Below are 16045 nucleotides of genomic sequence, written 5' to 3'. Positions count from 1 at the left end.
AATCACTCGTGTGCGTTCCGCCGCACGACTGCGAGCGTGTGAGCACACATTTGTGTGAGCTTACATGGAGAGGTCAGGGACTCCAAATAAATTTCAGAAGCGGGCCTGCCATAAAACCCGATTAACATTGTATTATCATGTCACTAACATGGAGCTCGTGAAGAAGTCGAGGGATTTTTTCCTTGGAAGATCTGTGTGGGGCTCGCGAGGAAAGCGAGAGACCCAGATCTATCCATTTTTAGATGTAAGTCATTTCTCATTGGCTTAATCTACTGTGAGACATTGAATGTTCATGTAGTGTTAGGTGTGTACTGATTCTCGCTTGTGTGGGTGTATACGTGTGTGCTTGTGCCAAACGGGAGGATCGGAGATGATGCTTATGAGTTTTCTTCTAGGTTGCAGATTCGAAAGAATGAGTGTATGTTTGTGTGCATGTGTTTGTGAGCGAGTATTTCTGAGCTTTTGCCAGAAGAGCGCGCTCTGCCTACACATAGAAGAACCCATGAAAATTCATAAGGGCGCGACGCCTACTCTCCAATACTAAAAATACAGAAGAAGATAGTTGGAGGCAAGAGAGGGAGGGAGGAAGAGAGAGAGAGAAGGAGGAAGAGGATGACGTTCAGCGAGCAGGGGAGCGTTACACACGTGGCGCACCATGCGAGGGTTTCTCCTTTCAAATTCCACTCTCAGAGTCGCAACGTTTTATGATTATCTGCGTGTGTGTGCTTCAGACAGATGTGTGAGACTTTCCTTCCAGGCCTCCATATACTGTAACACCACATGTAACACATCATGTGGTGAATCAAAGTACAGGATATTGAAACTGATGTATGTTTGAAGTTGACATGAAATTCAAATTGACCCTACTTATCATTTGGGGCTTACTGTGAGCGCTTTGTCAGTGCATGTTATTCCAAATTGTTATTTTGTCTTTTTAATCTGTAATCAAATTTCCAGAGAATTTTAGTAACATTAGTTTTGCCCAGTTCCCATTTTCATCCCCCATTTTTTATCATCTAATTATGTCCAGGTCTATATATATATAATTAATTACCAATCTACATTTTATGCAAAATAATTTGACATGATAATTGTATTATTATTTATTTATTAGTAATTAGGTATGTCCATCTTATCAATACCATATTAGTTATCAGCTGACATTAGAGAAATTTTATATTTTAATGTGCACTTCCCCAGTTGCATTTAATTGAACACTTTAAAAAGTGTTAATAATTTACTTAGATAACGTAACCTAAATTTTTAATTGAACTAATATGGCAACTACTATCGGTTGATCTGTATCAGCCATATTCTTATAATGAACAATGCACTTTAAAACATATATATGCTGGATATGGATTGGTCGATATATTCCAGTTGTGATAAAAAATACAAAATATAAGCTATAATGATAAACAGCTGTCCACTTAGCTACTGTATTTATAAGTGCATAGCATATTGTGCCCATCAGTGCCCTTCAGCCTTTTATTTTCATTATGCCTTATAATGCACTTTGTAAGACATTATATGGTATCGAAATTATTCATTACAAATGCATTCTAATGTATTTGTAATGAATGTTTTAATAATGCCTCATTATATATGTATAGTATATATATACATATATATATATATATATATATTAGTATATATATACACACACACATAGACACACACACACACACACACATGAAGTTGATTATTGAACATTTACATGCATTTAATACATTTAAGGTGCATAACCATGTTGGCATTTATCATAACATATGAATGTGATTTCAGTGATTCAAAAGATGCAGTGTATTTATGTATTTAACATAGAATAAGGTGTATTATACACCATAAAAAGTAATTTATAGTCTTAAGAATACCATCATAATGCATATAGGCTTCATGTGCAGTGCAAGTTATTTCACATTAACTTTGGAAGCATTTTAAAACTAATCAAGTGAACAATATTAAACCCAGTATATTGCACGTGAACCCAATAATGTGTGAATGTGTGCCTCTCTCTGTGTGAGAGAGTATGAGTTTACAAATATTCTTATGCACCCAGAGAGTGTCAGTCTATGAGAATAAGTTTATTCATAAAGTCACTTGGGAAAGAGACTGCACATATAAAGCAAAGTTATGACTCTAATTATGCATTCAAAAACACCAAATGGGAACTGTTTATGCAAATGCACATGCAAATTAATGTTATTTTAGGTGAGTTCCCAGTTGGAGCCAGAAGTCAAAATGTTTAGATTAAATATAGCGCCATTAGACATGCCGTCAAGCAGAACGTGATGAAATGTAATTTCGATACAATAAAAGAATAATACACTGTGGAATGGAATTGACATAAACAGATGCATATTTGAACAGTAAGCCTGAAGTATATCTAATAAACATGCTGCATGGCCAAAAGTATGTGAACACTGTGGTTGAATTAACAGGTTTAGATATTTCAGCTGCATATGTTATTAACAGGTGCATAAAATCACTTGTGCAGCCAAGGAATCTCCTTTTCAATGGAGCCCTTTTCTTTTCCAACATGATGGTGCACAAAGCAGTTTACTGAGTCTGGTGTGAAAGAACTCTTACAAAGTCCTCAACTGAATCCTACTCAATTCTTTTGGGATAAATTTGGTTGTGTACCAGACCCCGTTATCCAACATCAGTATCTGACCTCACTGACGCTCATGTCTGAATGGGAGCAAATCCCTGCAGCCATGTTAAAACATCTTGTGGAAAGTCTTCCCAGAAGAATAGAAGCTGTAAAATGTTCAGCAAGCACATATGGGTTAGATGTTCTGCTGTTCACAGATTTTATCAAGTGCTCCTCGCTGCAGACTGTAGCGCGGTGACGTCACGTATGTATGTCACGTATGTGTTTACCGTGCATGCGCAGTAACGTATATGTATTTACCGTAAATACGAGTGTGCGCCGTACTGACTGTTATTAATGTGCATATCCAGGTTCCCCAATAACGTGATATTTAGCCCCTGGAATGCAAATTTTACCAGAGGAACCCTGCCAAAAAAAAAAAAACATGTATTTTTTATTTCCCTAGAACGCTACTTTTACCTGGGCAACTGGGCTAGTTTTGGGATAGATTTGAGTAGCCATTGGGCGGGTTTTTTGTTAAACCTGGCAATCCTGAACTTCCCAAGTAATTAGTTAAAGGGGTCATATGACGTTGCTAAAAAAAAAACATTATTTCGTGTATTTGGTGTAATGCAGTGTGTTTATGTGTGTGACGAGTGGGGCGGGGCCGAGGGACATGGGAGCGAGGCCGGGGGAGTGATTGGAGATGAACTACACCTGTTCGACCCACCGGTCTCGAGGCCCATGGAGGAGATGGAAGGATATAAAACTGGAGCGACAACAGTGAAGGACGAGAGAGGACCAGGCCTGGGCTTTTAGTTGTGTTTTGGGTTTTATTTGCGCGCACCAGTCGTCCGTGAGGGGCTGGTGCGCTGTTTTTGTGTTTATTTTGTTATTAAAATGTTTTTGATTGTCCGCCGGTTCCCGCCTCCTTCTTCCGGATGAATACAAAGGTTAATTCATTACAATGTGGTTTAGCATAATTGTTTCTTTCAATTAGAAAAAAACACGTCACCTTTCTGAAACGCATCGATTTTTACAAAGCTCATCATTCTAAAAAACGAGGTGTATGTTGATTGGCCAGCTATCCAGTGCGTTGTGATTAGCCAAATGCCTCAAGCATCTGACGGAAATGTAACGCACCCTACCATACTGTCATGCCATGTGTCCCAGCTCGATGAGACAAAACCAATAAAACCTATTACAACGAGGCATTTGATGGAGCCAGTGGGGAAATAATTACTGATTATAATGACAAACACTGTCTTTTTACGCGTTGCGATGCATTGCATATCACGTCACATAAAGATAGAACCATGTCTGCATTTGTGATCAGAGAAACGACAAACAACAAACTCTACACTGCTCACTACTCGCGTTTGAATAATCAGTGGCAAATGTTTTACATATGAAAATGTTCTTACAGACTGTGAGTCAAAAGCGCCAGACTGTCCTTGCAAAGTTGGAATTGCCCCACTTCCAACTGATTTCATTTCCCACTCAAGTCGAGTCAGGAGTGTTCAATACAGCATCGTCTTTGATTAATATGCTTAGTGTTGTTGCAATGATGTGCAATCTGACGTTATCAAGTAGGCTATATCACCAAATCATACACAGAGTGAACGCACATTGATTTATTAGTCTATTAAAACTCAAAATTCCAGGCATTGTAAATTGTAGACGGCAAAAATGCTTCTGTATGCTTGTTATATTTATATAATTTAATGTAGGCCTAGTCAACTTAATCTATATCACACAAAGAGTACCGTTTTTCTGTAGATGCATAAACGCATTTAATAATATTTTTATACAAGTTCAGTAAAGCAGTAAGTGACTTACATTTTAGACATAATATTGATTTTTATTGATCAATTTTGCCAACAAAAATAGTTCCAAACAAAGATCACAGCACTGTTTTGCATCTCTGAGCAATGGACTGTGTTTATTTATTGAATGAATCAGCTTTTTGAACAAATCGGTTGAATTAATGATTCAGTGATTCACTCATTAACACAGTCAATTTCTTTGTTTCTGAATGAATCAGCCGTTTGAATGAATCGGTTGAATCTCAATGACTCACTCATTAAAGGGATAGTTCACCCAAAAAGAAAAAGAAAGAAAAAAGAAAAACATCATCAAAGTAGTCCATGTGACATCAGAGGGTCAGTTAGAATTTTTTGAAGCATTGAAAATAAATTTTGGTACAAAAATAGCAAAAACTATGACTTTATTCAGCATTGTCTTCTCTTCCGTGTCTGTTGTGAGAGAGTTCAAAACAAAGCAGTTGGTCATATCCGGTTCACGAACGAATTATTCGATGTAACCGGATCTTTTTGAACCAGTTCACCAAATCGAACTGAATCGTTTTAAACGGTTCACGTCTCCAATACGCATTAATCCACAAATGACTTAAGCTGTTAACTTTTTTTAATGTGGCTGACACTCCCTCTGAATTAAAATAAACCAATATCCCGGAGTAATTAATTTACTCAAACAGTACACTGACTGAACTGCTGTGAAAAAATTTTGATTGTCAGTTTAAGTGCCAGCGATGCAGTGTTGCCAGATATTGCTATTAAAACAAAACGAATAAATAGGCCTTAAAATAAACCAAAATTATTTTGAATCTTTTGCAGATAAGATAAAGATATTGCTTGCTTACCCTAAACTGAAACTTTGTACTTTTTTTTACCTTTCTTAAATGTTAAATTAAGTGGAAAAGACAAGTCCAAAAATGCTTATTATATGTGGATCTGGCAGCGATGCTGCGCCCGCGCCCTTACTCACGACTCTATCAAGAAGTGGTCACTCCACCAGCATCTCACAGCGATCATTTTCATTCCACATGCAAACGGTCTAAACTGAATTATACATGTCATGCAGGCATTCATATGAGAGTTTTAACAACAAATTATTCATTCAGAGAACAAATTTTATTTTTGAATATGAAAAATTCTGGACCTCGGTGACCACATCGATGGCTATGAGCCTTCCTACAGGTGAGTACATTTTTCATTTTTGCATTTACTATTGCTTTAAGTGTAAAACAGTTTTACCCACCAAAAGTATGCAATTACATTAGTTTTAGAGTGTAATAAGGATGGAAAATAATGAGCTATTATGATTTGTAGAGTTATTAAAACTGAAATAATTATTTACACTTCATTACTCTTGCTTGCTCGAGTTTCTCTTTTTTGCCTTTTGGGGATAAGGAAGGAACATTTCCTGTTTTGCTGGGCATTTCATGTAGCTGTCAGTAGATGCAAAGACCTACTTTCTCCTCATAAGTGTGTGTGTGTGTGTGTGTGTGTGTGTGTGTGTGTGTGTGTGTGTGTGTGTGTGTGTGTGTGTGTGTGAGCGAGAGGAACGTGGATGGGGATGACAAGACTGTGGTAAGTCTGGAACATTACGCAGGTGGCCCCCTACATGTTTAATTCATGACGAGTGTTATATATTTATTTTTTAATGCAATATCTTTACATTTAGTATGTATCTCTTGAGTGTTGACTTGTCAGAGTGTGGGATGCAGCGATGATGTCATCCTGACTACCCATGGAGGAAACTTCAAAAGCAACACACACAAAGAACATCTCAATTAAAAAAAAATATTGGGTCATTGGGACAAAAGCTGCTGTTTGATGGCTGACAACGTTTGTTTGATTGTCTCCAAGCTTCCAGGTTCAAGATAGTACCTAATGATACATGACATCCTGACAGCTTCACGCATAGTACCTATCAGTCACAAGATTGTAAAATGGGTCGTTCTCAGAAAACGGTGTCATTTGTGCCTGAAGTTCAGCTTCATTTGAAAAGGTTACTGCTGAATTTGCAGGAAATCATATTTTTGCACCTCAAGCCTAAAATATCAGAACTGAAACTGTAATTTCATTCACCATCTGAAATGCAGATATGGGGATTTCAATTATTAGATTTTTCAGCCATTACAGGGGACAGATTTCTTTTTTTTTTACTCACCTTCATGTTTATTATTCATTAATAATTAATCTTTTCAAACAGGTTTTGTGCCATTACTCTTACATTCATGTGTTTTATCGGCAAATGTTTTAGGTTCAAATGTCAAAAGGTCATTGAAGGCATCACCACATTTTTTCTAAAAAAAAAAAAAAAAAAAAGATTAACAGATTTTAATTTTTTTTTTACAACATTTTAGAAAAAAATACATTTTATTTAAATGTTTTGATTAATTATATTAAACCCATTAAAATGATAATACAGCACAGATTCAGATTCACCAAAGTTGAACATGCATGCTTGCTAAAGCACTAAGGCTCCTGTGTGTGGGAGCGAAAAAGTAACTTTCTAACTCAAATGTCACTGTAAATTGGAAATATCCAGTCAAGTAATTCACTTTTGATCCAGATTATATCCTTCTCAAATATCCACCCTGTGATTTCTTCTTAAAATACCCTATAAATCTCACTAATTGCTCTCCAGGGGGGTGGATATCTAACCCTTGAATAATTTTTACTTTTAGTTCGCTTAGTAGACTTACATACTGTGAGTGGATCCATTCCTCAGGCACAGGATGGAATAAAGGTCTATCAGTAATTTGAAGAGTGTGAAGCGCTGATCACAGTTAATTACCTCTGTTGGTGTGTGTGTGTGTGTGTGTGTGTGTGTGTTATAGCAGACTTTATTAGGCTGGGGACGAGGTCGGCACTTGGAACTTCTCTACCAGGGAGTCTCCATTAGACCTAATTGTGTAGAGGACACATTTTAGTAACAGATGGATCAAAGTTTCCAGCCGGCCTGTAATATTAGCCCATAAACACACACGCATACACACACTTAAGTAGGGCAACCTGACGACAGAACCTAAATGAGAACACGCACACTAGAAATTTAAGCTGCCAAACTCAGGTAGTTTTGCAGCACATTTGCTGGTTTGGCAGGTGTTGACCTTACAGTGAATGTGTGTGTTTAATTATGTGTATTTGAACAGGCACAGGTCTGTTATTTCAAGAAATTGCTTTCCCATGCAGTTTCATGAAGGCTTTGTCTTCTTAGACCAACATTTGGTACTTTAGTGCAGTAATTTATGGCAAGCCATTTAAACATTAAATCCTTAAAACATACTAGTATTTATTTTCATACTAGTAAATATTTTTTTCTTTTTGCTGCTGGCTTATTCCTTAGGTAATAGTTCATTTTTAAAAGATACTAGATTCTTATTCATTCAAGATACTAGATACTTATTCATTAGATACTAGTTCTTATTATTAGATACTGGTACTTATTAATTTGATGCTCCAGACTGCAACCATTTTTTCTGCCAGTGCGACTAAATTTTGTGTTTGGTCGCACTAGAGCGATCACAGCATTGTTCAACTCATAAGGCCTGCCATTTCTGTTGCAGATGAGAAACATCAAATGGCAAATGAAACCGAAAGCATAACGAAACTATGCTACTTGTTTAAACCGACAGTGCTTAGAGTGTAGAACCTGGCTTATACGTGTCATGTTAGCACGAGCGCAAAGGTACGTGCAAGGTGCGGTAGAAATGATGCCAACATTGAGGAAAGTGAAAGGTCACTTCTTAAACCAGAGAAGGTGAACGTTGGTATTCTTGTGGGAAAAATGTATGCAAGTACAGTCACTGACAGCATTTTGAAAAGCTTGTTATCTTTGCCGTTTACCTCATGTAACACAATGGACACTCTCTTTTTATTATTTATTTGATTGCTCGGTGTTTGCTAAACGTTCTGTAATTTCTGTCTGTATATAATACAACATGTGGTGTATGCCATGATTTATCTTATTCGTTTTTGTTAGTAAACTTTTTGTAAACTAATTTGTCTTTGTAGCCTACTGTTTTATTGTTGTTCTTCTTTTTAGTTATCGATAACAATGAATCCATCTATTGTTTTAGTCTTAAAAAGTTAAAGGTAAATTGATGTATGTAAAAAAAAATTTTCTTTTCTTGTAAAACATGACAACAAGATCATGAATTTGATAACGGCTTATAACATAACTCCCCTTCACAAAATTAAAATCACAAATAATACTACTGATGAAAAAAGAACGGGTTGAATGTTAACCACTTTCGTATATATATATATACTTATAAACTATGATTTAAGAAAAATAATAATAGCACCTATTTGAAGAGATACTAGTAGCAAAAAAGTGCTAAAAAGCTCTAGTAGCTTGAAAATAAATACTTGTCAGTTTTAAAGATTAAATGTTAATGTGGCTTGCCATAGTAATTAAAATGAATAACAGGGAATGTTGGCAAGGTTAAGCTTTGCAGACCCATAAAATGCAGACTCATAAAATATAGCCAATGCATATATATTTTAAAACTTTGTGGTCAGTAAGATTTTATTTATTTATCTATTTATTTAGAAACTTCTGGTGGAGAGTGTACTGACATTACATCCTGGTAAAATTGTACAAGAGAGGAACAGAGTGCTCTTCAACAAGTTATCAAAATGGCACAAAATATCATTGGTATACATTCATTTGTTCTGATTTTGGCACAGAACATCTAAAATTTTAGAGATCCCACTCAACCTGCAAAGTACCTCTTAGGGCCTACAGAACTATAGACAAGTCCCAAGTCGACACAGTCTGAGAGTGAGGATTCAGCCTCCATGCACCCTTCAAGAACTTAACGATCAGGTCGTTTCTGCCGATCGAATGACCAGCTTCGAGAGAATGGTTCGCTGCGATAGCTGCCACATACTTTTTGAGATTGGAGAAAACGCGCCCTTCATCCAGCAGCTTTTGCAAAAATGTTAGCACATGGGACACGTCACATGATATCGGGTCCAAACTTCATGCAGAACACCAGTTAAGGAAGACTGACCATTTAAGGCTGTAAAGTCGTCTTGTAGACCATGCTGTTGCCTCCAAAATGGTATTGCTTACTCTCACTGGTAGCTGATTAAGCTCCCATTGAGGCACCATACATGAAGGCTCCACAGCTTTGGCCGGGTATGCTAAATCATGCCTTTTGCCTGTGAGAGAATGTTCCTCCTCAGCAGAATGGGCCACAGGGTCTTCTGCTGAGAGCTGCACTTGCTCTTGGAACCAGGCCTGGTTCCTCCAGAGTGGGGCCACTTGGAGGAGAGAGCACTTAGTCTATCTGACCCGCCTGACGACCTGAAGTATCAGGGCGATCAGGGAAACGTGTAAATGTGAGCACTGGGCCAGCCCATGGGCCAGAGCATCTCACTGTATTAAGAAGTATGTTGGGCAGTGAGAGTTGTCTTCTGAGGCAAAGAGGTTGACCTCTGCCCTCCTGAAGACTGACCCGATCTCTTGAACCATTTGAGGGTGTAGCGCCCATTCGCCCGGGGCTACCTTGCCTCTGGACAGCATGTCTGCACCAAGGTTCAATCTGCCGGGCACATGAACTGTTCTTAACAAGAGGAGTTGACGACGAGCCATCCTGTAAAGAGTGTGTGACCTGAGACCACCTTGGTGATTGATGAAAGCCACCACCGTCATGCTGTCTGACCGGACCAAGATGTGGTGCTCTTTTAAGGCTGGAAGGAAGGTTTTCAGGGTCAAGAAAACCGCCCACATCTCTAGGCAGTTTATATGCAGGCATTGCTCCAAGGCTGACCAGGAGCTGAATGCCAGATTGCCCTTAAACAGGGAACCCATATCTGAGTTGGACGTGTCCGTTGTGACTACCTACCTTCTGGAAGTCAGGACTAATCTCGTTCCTGTTAGGAACAGGCAAGAGGTCATCCACTGGGCCTCAGCCTTGATACAGCGGTGGTGTACCCTAACAGCAAGCCACCCTAGGCATGGGGTGGAATGCGGACTTTAAGGCCAAAACTGAAGGGGCCGCAATTGAAGCAGTTTCAGAGGACATAGAGAGTCAGCGGTCACCGTAAGATTGAGCAACCTCTGGATTTAGGACTTGTTGGGCGGGCTCTTCCGGAGCTGAACACTAGAGGCCCAGATCCTCCACTGCCTTTTACAGGATGCTGATGAGTTCAGCTGAGAAGGACCTGCTGCTCCCCTGTTTCTTTCTCTCAGGAGAGAAAAGAAAATGGGAGAGCTGAGTGAGGGGGACCGCCTTCGTGAAAAAAAGGTGATTCATGAGTGGAGACTAGAAAGACTTATAGTCTCGCAATGGGAGCATGAGCCTTCAGTGATCACAGCCTCTGCATGGGCGCTGTCGAGACAGGCAACTCACTGTGCCTGTCCATCTCATGCAAGGGATCCTCTTGGCATGGAAATTTGCAACAACATGTGCTGAAATTTGGTTGTACACTTTGGTCTTTAGAAAATTCACTCTCTGGCTTGCTCTTCACGTTCCTCGCTGCTTAGGCGTCTTCGACGGTGGTGAGCAGAGCTGGAGCTTCTTCTTCGTCCTCTGCTTCTTATTCTCGGGTTCTTCTAGAGTCAGCAAAGAGATGATCCTTGTTGATCTGATCAACATCAACAATGATCTGATGAATGGCGCTCTAAGCCGACTTATATAAGGGTCGGCTCTGCCCTTTCTGGTGAGCTGAAGCGCTATTGGTTTGTGCAGCTACAGAAAGGCTTCAGTACAGAGTAAAACAGGAGTTTTCCCTTTAGTTTCTCATGCAATGGGGGAGACCATTCGAAAGGGAACATCCTTGTTACGAATTTAAGCAGATCCAGCTAGAGTAAATGTTTTGTTGTAGGAGAGGAAATATATCCTACTTCAACTCTTTCTTGACCCAAGAAATTATAAAGATGTGTTCTCATCTTGGACAGTTATGCAGCAGTTGTACAGTCATAGAAACAGCAAACATGAGAGCAGAATATTAGTACAAGTTTCCTGCTGACATTTTGAAATACCCTAGGGTTTTTAATGTTTTATTTAACATCATAACTCAAATAATAAGTAGAATACTTTGAGTGGAATACATGGATGCTTACAGTTTGACATCACCACTGGGAAATACCCTGAAATTATTATTATTATTATTATTTTTGTGTGAGAGAACATTGAACATTAGTTTTGTGTCATATCAGTTTATGGGCGTGGAAATGTCACCACAATAACAGACTGGTGTGTAACACACTCTGACTTATTTTAAAGGTCCTAAGCCGCAAAATATGATCATATAAAGAATTTAAAAAGATGTCTATTTATTTGGCACAAAAAATCAGCATGGAAGAAGAACAGCAAACATAATGATTGTTTTCCAAAAGGTTTCCTGAACACCTTGTCTACCACTGATCAGAAAACAGATTGTCCTGTCCCAAATTCACATAATTTTTTTGAGCCACAGTTGCGATGCTGAGTCGATGCTACTGTGTCATGCTGTGATCTCATTTAAACCATTTTTTCAATAAACACCAAGTCATAAATCACAACCACCATTTGTCATCCACAGAGTGTTTTTCTGGGATATTTCCTACTTTAAATGACTAATAAAATAAAAAAGTCAAGGCAGAGCAGTCTGCTTATTAAATGTAAATCGTATTCTCACTGAAGCTGCGCACAAAAATTTCCCCGAAGGGACAAACACATAATCATACACATTCACAGCATAAAGTCACTCCATGAATTACAGTTGTTTATGCTCACGCCGTGCTCCCATTCACATTTTCTGCGAGTTACCTTCGATAGAATAGGGCGAGATTTCAGTGAAAACATTTTGGATGTCTGACATCCCCTAGCGTAAATGGAGTGGTTTCGAGACAGCTGGTTGGACACCGCCTTTAGTTAGCACTATTATGCTAGATGAGCAGCTTTCCATCTCCATCATAGATCTTTCACCTTCTCAACTGGATGTCTAGTCCTATACAGCAGCTTTACACTGATGGTTTCCAACAATTCAACTGCATGCATTATTAAATTTCTTCCTACTGCGATGCATCTTCAAATGGATCTTGTCAGAGGGCAACTTCACAGAATGCTGGGTCTGAAACCCTCAGAGAATGCCGTAGGGTACCTTTAAGCGACCTGTGGGAGGAATAATTCCCATAGAGAAGCGCAACGAGAAGAAACCTAGTGAGGTATCAGACCCGAGGGGAGCCTGTCCTCCTTTCATTGGCAGTGGGCAATTACTGTACTATAGTTAGAGGTTGTTCAGTCTTGCTAACTCATTAAACATATATTAAGGGGTTTGGAATTACTTTGGGGTTTTGGAGACATTCGGATGGAGAAAACAAAGAGCCTGAAAATGCGTGGGAGTAGCATGCAACTTGACAGCAGTTGGAAGAGGGTGTAGAGACCAGCAGGCCTCTTCTGTCGCTAACCAAAAGAATGAACGCTGCCAATCCCAAACAACACACCATTGTAGAAGTCGAACTGATCTACGATAGGCAGAAGTGTGATGTTTGTTCAGCCTGAGCCACGTGGATTTCTGATGTAATGATTATTTTGTTGATTTAAAATAATGGAGCAGTGATCATGCATTTGTCTAAATGTGTTGTGTCTAGAGTCCTGCATTGTTATTATTAACTAAAACGAACACTTACATTTCTAAAACTAGTTTGCTCAATTACTTTTCTATTCTATCTGTTTTCTTTTTATTTATTATATAATAATAATAAAAAAACCTATGTGTACTGCTTTAAGCTAAGACTTGTTATAGCACTTGCATAGCATTGCTCTTTTGTTGATTTGGATTGCTTCCATTGTCCTCATTAAGTAAGCTGCTTTGGATAAAAACATCTGCTAAATGACTAAATGTAATTATTTTCAGTATGTGCAGTACAGCTGAAATAAAATACAGATTTTAGATGAAAAACTTAAATGAGTAATGTTGCCATGACCATGAAATAAAATACATTCAAGTTAAAAGGAAATATGTCGAAAGCTTATAAAAAAATAACTAAACCATGGAAATTATAGTTCACAAAAATTTAAAACATCTTGTTACTTGCAATAACATAAAAAATTATCTGAAATAAAATGCAATGTCCATTTTTATTATTATTATTATTATTTTATGTTGCTGAGGTGCCTGTTTTGTAGCTATAAAAACCATTAAAAAGAAAGGTTAACTGAAATAAAACAAATATTAAATGAATTTTCAAGTTAACTGATAACTCTAAAGATATGGGATAGTTTAATATACTTGCCCTCATGTTGTTCCAAACCTGTATCAATCTCTTTCTTTTGTTGAACACAAAATATATTTTGAAGAGTGTTGGTAACCAAAGAGTAGTTTAACAAAAGAAAAAAACTCAGGAAAAATACAGGTTTAGTACAACTTCATGTGAGAAAATGATGACAGAACTTTCATTATTGGCTGAACTATCCCTTTAACTTTTGCATGTAGTCTACCTGATTATTTTCATTAAACACATTCACTTAACATAAAATGTCCCCATGAATGAATGCACACAGAGAGGAAAGCACTTGCTGTTTTAAATTATTGACATGACACATGAGCATTCATGAAACAAAACAACTCTCATCAAAACCTTGAAATGCCACACACAAACATGTAGATGAAACACAAAAAGGAAAACAATCAGCTGATCATTTAAATCGGGGAACAAACTCAGCCTGACATCAACAGAGAACACAGCAGCTAAGCAAATAAAACTGGCAAACGGACAAACAATACAACTGTATTATTTATTCATGCCCCAGTGCATGCTGGGATTTCTATCACTCTGAGAAAACAGCATCTGTGCCGCTAGTTAGTATATAGACATAAAATGAGCATTTGGCACAGTTGTGACAGCAACTAGACTCCGAACTATGCCATTATGATGCAAGCCAGAACAACTGCAAAATGCAAGTTTTTTAATACTTTTTTTATTTTATTTGCTGTAAATTTGGTATTACATTGCAGGGAGGGTCAAGGTATGACTTAAGTTAGATTCAGCGACACATCACCCACACATTAGGAGCCATTTACTACCCGCCGGGCCACGGCTGCAACAAGCTAACTGAATTGAATGGGAATAATGGCTGATTTAATTTGATCAATATTTTTTTTGTCCGTTCATTCTCTGTAATGAGCGCCAGCTCATGTCATTTTCAGTCTCACGCTAGCTTCCAAATGTTCACACACATTTACTTAACATGCTACAATAAAACATCTTGTGAGATCCTTTTTTGACTTCTTGAAGTTTGATCTAACTTCCCATTACCAATCACACACACACACACACAGACAAATAGACACTCAGAGGTCATGAACTTTTAACAGAGTGATATTTATTCATTTTGACACCTGCTCTGTACATAATTCATCATGCCATGCACACTCATTTTAGTTGTATATTCACATATTTATGATGGACTCCCTGCTCCCCGTGCACATACATGAACACACACACTTTGACATGTAATTATATATTTATGTAAGGCACACACAAATTCCCACACCTACATGCTTACATCTAAGGCTTCATGAATGCATTTATGAAAGGTACACACATTCCCATACACTTATTTGAGACACATCTGCAGTGTCATGAACATACATTTGTGTCTTGTCCATTAGCCCAAATACTAATGCACTGGCCATTAGTTTAGCACTTTACAGTGTGTTTAGCAAAGTACTTTCTGTCCATCCATTCATCCATCATTTAGCAGTTTATTGTATCATTAAACTCTAAGGAATATATCCTCAGCTTGCATTATAAAAGAAATGCATAGCATTTTAGGGGTTCAAAACTTTGGTTGGTTACGTAACTTTGGTTTTACATTCAATCTTTTAGTTCTTATTTATTCCTTTATTTCATGAATAGAGTTAGTATTTGAAATGCAAGAATTAAGAATTAATGAAATGACATGACATTCTTTGTGTGAGTCTCATCATTTTGTTTTTTTTTTAAATATTGAAAATTCCAACTCAGACAATACATCTCTTCCATAATAAACATGTTTTTTAAACATGCATTTTCTAATGAAAAATCATTTTGAGAATTTATGTGAAGCACAGATGAGAAATATATCCTCCTTACAGATCATTTGGCTTTTAGTAAAGTTAGTTTATGATATACAAATATTTTTAACTTTGTAAAATGTTATTTTTTTGCTTGGCTATTAGGTGTACCACTTGCAATTTCACAGTCATTGAAGCAAAACTTCCCGAAAATGGCATTTATGCAGGTTTTTCAACCAAAACATATGAAACCAACATGAAACATGACCAACATTTTAAATTAGATTTTAAAAGATTTGTATTTCTTTCATTAAAGCCATATCTTCACAATCCCTACAGGTTATTGATCAATTTTTTCCCTTTAATATGTAGGAACCAAAGATAGCAGACAGCAGCATGAAAGGAGAGCCGTGGGGATTGGATCAGGACACGGCGCAGGGCAATCTCAAACCAGCGTCCCGTCGAGCACGTGCAAATCCTGCTGCGTCACGGCTCCGACGGGATATGATTTGAAAAGTTGTCTTCCTTCCTAGAAGGTTCATGCTGAGTATCACCAGCATCTCGCCAGGACCAGCTGTTTGGCTGAATTTCACAAACCCCTTTCAAAAGCATTCCCATTCATTCCAAATGAGAAGCAAAAATGCCA

The sequence above is a fragment of the Carassius carassius genome, chromosome 7 (genome assembly GCF_963082965.1).
Source record: "Carassius carassius chromosome 7, fCarCar2.1, whole genome shotgun sequence".
Classification (NCBI taxonomy): Eukaryota; Metazoa; Chordata; class Actinopteri; order Cypriniformes; family Cyprinidae; genus Carassius; species Carassius carassius.
Note: the sequence above shows the minus strand (reverse complement) of the source record.